The 4,843-nt window shown below is 43.2% G+C and overlaps 1 protein-coding gene across 1 annotated transcript in view; it reads left to right on the top strand.

Annotated features, from left to right (window-relative positions):
• Positions 1-128: 128 nt before the first annotated feature.
• The window catches only part of LOC102377378 (adhesion G protein-coupled receptor L3-like), a 496,226-nt gene continuing 491,511 nt past the window's right edge, over positions 129-4,843 (top strand). The window contains exon 1 of the mRNA XM_025192002.1: positions 129-234. The gene's annotated coding sequence lies outside the window, so the exon portion shown is untranslated. The remainder of the gene's footprint in view (positions 235-4,843) is intronic.

The raw sequence follows: 4,843 nt of genomic DNA, 5'->3' as shown, positions 1-4,843 counted from the left end.
AGAGAGGAGGCTGGAGAAGGGAAATTGCAAGCTTTCCCCCCTCCCCCTTTTTTAAAATTTTAATTCCCCCTTTCATCGCTGGATGGATGTGCGGATCCTCCCCTGCAAGCAGCGCTTGCTGAATGGAAATGGCGTGGCTGAGGCAAGGCGGCTTGGCGTGGTACCTGCCCTCCGCCCGCTCCTCCAGTGCGCCGGGGATCCAGCTGCTGCCGGGCACGGCTGGCTGCTGGAGACGTAGGTGCAGCGCCCCGAGGACCCGGGGCTTACCTGACCCTGGGGAGGGGGGCTGCCATGAAGGACCATGTCGCCAATAGCAACAGCACAACCCCGGATCCTTCCCCCTCCCCTGGAGACACGCGGATGTTTGGGGAGATGGGGAGCGGGCTCCGGGCAGCCCTGTGCCAGCCAGCCTGCTCGCCGGGCCTTCAGCCACGGGGAAAGCACTGGGTTGGGGTGTGTGTGTGTGTGTTTGTGCCTTTGTATGTGTGCCTGTGTATGTCTGTCTGTGTGTGTCTGTGCCTCTGTGTTTGTGTCTCTGTATGCATCTGTGCCTATACTTATGCCTGTGTGTGTGTGTGTGTGTGTCCCTCCAAGCAAGTGCTTGCCACAGTCACAACAACTGATGCCTGTTGTATTTACTTTCCCATTCAGATTGCTCATTAGGAAGTGTTAGCATTCTTGCACTCCCGGGTTTGGTTGCGTGCAGCCAGCTGCTTAGGAAATGTGGAGATGGCTGGAGACAGGGAAGGAGGGGAAAATGCCTCCTGTGCCTTGCTACGAGGCGGCAGAGGCAGCCTGCTAGTCCCACTTCCTTTCAGCATTAAGATTTTTAAAGGAGGGGATATGGCTCTTCACAGAAGGCTCTCCCATTCTCATTTTGAAATGCTGTAAGGGAAGAGATTGTAGCCAGCACTGGCTGGTAGATACTGTGTGCTACAGTGTATTTTGGGCACTTACTTGATTATCATTTTCTGGGGACTGGAATACAAAAAGGTCAGCTACTCAGTCTAATAAAAGATATCATATCTACCCGAAGAACCTTGTCCGCACTGTGGATACGCTCTCTCATGAAGTTTTACAGACTCCACCCAGTGTTGTGGTTAAAGGACTGCTATCAAAAATCTTGTAGGGCCCCCATCTGAGAACTCAAAAACAAGGGGCGGGCTGGCGGGGTAGGGGGAAGAAGCAAATCTGCCGATCAATGCTAATGTTTGGTCTCAAAGTTAAGATTAGGGCTCCATTGTACGGTGGTGGTGTCCTTCAGGTAAAACAACCCACCTCCAATTGCGGTAGTCACAATATTAAGAAGGGTTACAGTCCCCATGCGGTTCAGTCTGCTGTTTAGTTATGTGTTCTTTCCTTATTTAGTACTATGCTTTTAGTGTCGTAAAAGCGACTGTATTGGGTCGCATGTTCCAGGAAAAGAGAGATGTGAACGCAGATGCAGATCTTCATACAGATACCCATTTCCAAAAGTTCGGAAGGAAAGTATTGAACCATTGATTAGCAGGTTGAGATTATTCATTATTGACTTAGCTATCCTTTAGCTTTTGAGTGCATGAGAAGAGAATACACTGAAGTTGACTTAAACTGTGCTTAAATGCTGTGCAAAGGTTAAAAAAAAAAAAGGCAGGATACCCTTTTTGAGAATGTAGGAACTTGAGACGATTAATCAAGTCTAAGGAGTTTGCATGTGACTGCCGTGCTCCATAATATAGGAGTTGTTTTTTTCACTTTCTAGGCTTGTTGAGTGATTGCAGAATGATTTGTTTCTCGCTCTAGAAAATGCATCCCAAGGCTGTACATCAGAAGATTTGATTTCATCTATGTGCTTTGTTTCCTAGCAGCATGTGCTCCATAGTACTCATATATTCCACAGGTTGTGATGTCATCAGGGCTGTGTCCATCTGTCTGAGTGCGCTTAGCTGAAGGTGATGTGATAGGAAATGCTTGAGTTTTGTTTCCCGGCTGTTCTTATTAATTAAAGAACAGAGCATAAACCCCTTTGTTTGCACAAACTACACTTAGCTGTGCTTCCTGCAGGCAATAAGAGGAAGCATTCTTTTGTTAAATGCATGTAGAATTTAGCAAATGTAAATGAAGATGCCGTGCTAATGCCAAGGTCACAGGCTTGATCCCCCTACGGGACACAAGACCTTTGCTGCCTCAGACAGGGGGTTGGACTAGATGACTTCTTTAGGTCCCTTCTAGACCTACTTCTCTGATTTGTTATGCAGAATGTATGTTGAACCTTGTGACTGGAGAGTGCTATATCTGCATGCATTATGGCATTGTAAGTTGAAAGGCTTTGTTGGTTAAGATACTTTCTTTACCTTGTGAAGGAGACCAGAAGATCCTTTCTAGATGGCACACATCTGAGGAGATCTAGGTTGTGATAAAGCCTGTTACATTAGTGTTTGGGGACATATCACCCCTTTTGTTTATGAAAACAAGTCCAGATGGTCCTCCTCAGAAAGTTGTATTTTCTTAGGTAAAATTTCCAATGATCTGAGGAGGTTTAAGACTATTAACGTAGATTTATTTCTATTACTTTGCAAAGTGAAAGTTATGGAAGTGGGCAGCCTAGAAAGCAAAAGCAAAGAGTGAAGAATGGGTAAACTATCATTGCCTAGCAAGTGTATAGCACTGTAAGTATTCATGCATTTTCCCTTGGTCATTATGTCAGATCAGGAATATAAACCCTGCTGTGAGGACTTTTTTCACTGGAAACATGAATGTGTGCAGTATAAATACAAGTAGCTATGATGTTCTGAGGGGAATGCGGTAACTGTCTCTGGAATGCTCTTTGGAACTGGTGAGTTTTCGGAAACTTGTAAAGTAAATGGAGCTGCGGCAGGTGTATGTTGATTAAAAGACTATTTCTAGACAGCGTAAAATCACATGCAAAGGTAGGTGAAAGAGTTGGGACTGGGACAGCAGAAGGGGTTCTAGGAAGAGAAGGAATATGCTGGCTACCATTGAGATGTCTCTAAAATATCTCTGTTATTTGGCCCCAGCCTTTTCTTTTAAGATTCAGATGAGTTTTTGCTTCTTATTACTGCTGGAAAACATTTTTTTGCCCAATAGTTGTGGGAATATATTATATATAACTGGGTTCAAGTAAACTATCTGTTCTCTTGGTTCAAGGGAAGATCTAGAAATACCAATCAAACTTATTTTCAGTGATTATAGGGAAGTAGGGCTGGAAGGGGCTGGATAAGGTCATCAAATCCAGCTCCCAGCTCAAGGCAGGATCACCCCTGTTTGTATCTTCCCAAATCAAGTGTCTTGAAAATTTCCAGGAATAGCAATTCCACAACTTCTCTGGGGGCTGTAAGACAGGTTGTCTTGCATGATAGGCTCCATAATTTTAATGTGTGACTAGGCAATAACAGAGTATTAAGGTTGTTGAAAAGATACAGAAGTTGAGGAATGTTTTTTCTACCACTGTTGCTATCAGCTGAGATGCTTGTCCAGTTGGGATCAACATGTACTGACTGCATTTATAAGCATCCACATTACTTCAGCTGAGTTTCAATGCTGATACGCTTTTCCTTCTGCCGCTGTCTTGTCAGAACAAGAATACTGAAAATGCTTCATGTAATACATCTGTATGTGTGTGCATGCAGATACCACATCCCTGTCTTAAACAGCTGCACCGTAACAAATTAGGAAAGGTTTTGCTTGTAACCATTTATTTCCCATTTTCTGTAACACCAGAAAAGGAAATTTGTTGCTTTTTAAATACAGCCATGTCACCCTCTCACACAATACCTACAGTTCCTGTTGGTCAGGATTCACAGAGGTGTATTTTACATTAGGTCCCTAAGTTCCCACTGAGCTGCTTGTGTAGGTATCCTCATTTTCAGAAGTGCTGAGAACCCAGCAGCTTCCACAGATGGCACTCTGTTTTTCAAAAACAGCAAGAACTGGTTGCTCAGTTCTGAACTTTTGAATTTAAGAATACATAGAGACTTAGGTGCCTAAATCAGGTGAAGATACTAAGTTCTGCTAAAATCTTAGTCATGCTTGGCATCCAAAGACTTTCCTTCAAACTGCCTGTTATCAACCTCGCAAATTAAGATGCACTTGGTGTAATGACATTTTTCATAGCAGTTAATGCAGACCATACTCGTTCTAGAACATATGCATGTGCTGCATCCAGTCTAGGAATTTTTAAGATGACTTTGGGGCAACATGGATCTTCATGTGTGGCTGCCTCTACCTTCAGTGTCTTCATAAATTTCACTGGGTAGCAAGTTCAGTCCCTGTTGCACTTTATATAAAAAACACATGTAGACAGTGTTCTTACTGTCATTCAAATCAATGGAAAAACTTGCATCGATTTTTAATGGGAGTAGGATACAGACGGTTATATTAAACTTACTTTGCCATCTGGGGTGCGGCTGGCTGAGTGGAGACAGAGGAGGGATTTGATAAATTTAGGGGCATGTGGGTATATTAGAATTACTTCTGTTTACTTCTTGTTTTGCAAGGAACCTGAAGCATGTAACCCACTTCCAATTTCAGTTTCAGGTCAGATGCACTGGTCAGTCAGTTCCTGAAAGGTGTTTAATTGTGGGGTAGAAGCTTGCTTTTCAGGCAATAAGAAGTTAAATTTTTGTTTTTGACCTCTTTGTTAATTGTCCTGAAGTACTGAATGGAAGGATTTTTCCTTATTTGATGCTTTGAAATCCCAACTCATTTCTCTGGGGAGAGGAGTTCAGTAACTTGGGTGATAGAGACAAATAATCATGTATGCATTCTCTTCTAGCTCCTTGTTTTTCTAAACACCTTTATTGCAAGTCACATTATGGTATACATTAATAAATAAAATATTGCA

Source organism: Alligator sinensis, unplaced genomic scaffold (genome assembly GCF_000455745.1).
Source record: "Alligator sinensis unplaced genomic scaffold, ASM45574v1 scaffold1443_1, whole genome shotgun sequence".
In the NCBI taxonomy this organism is placed as follows: Eukaryota; Metazoa; Chordata; order Crocodylia; family Alligatoridae; genus Alligator; species Alligator sinensis.
This window is presented reverse-complemented; position numbering and strand designations above follow the sequence as displayed.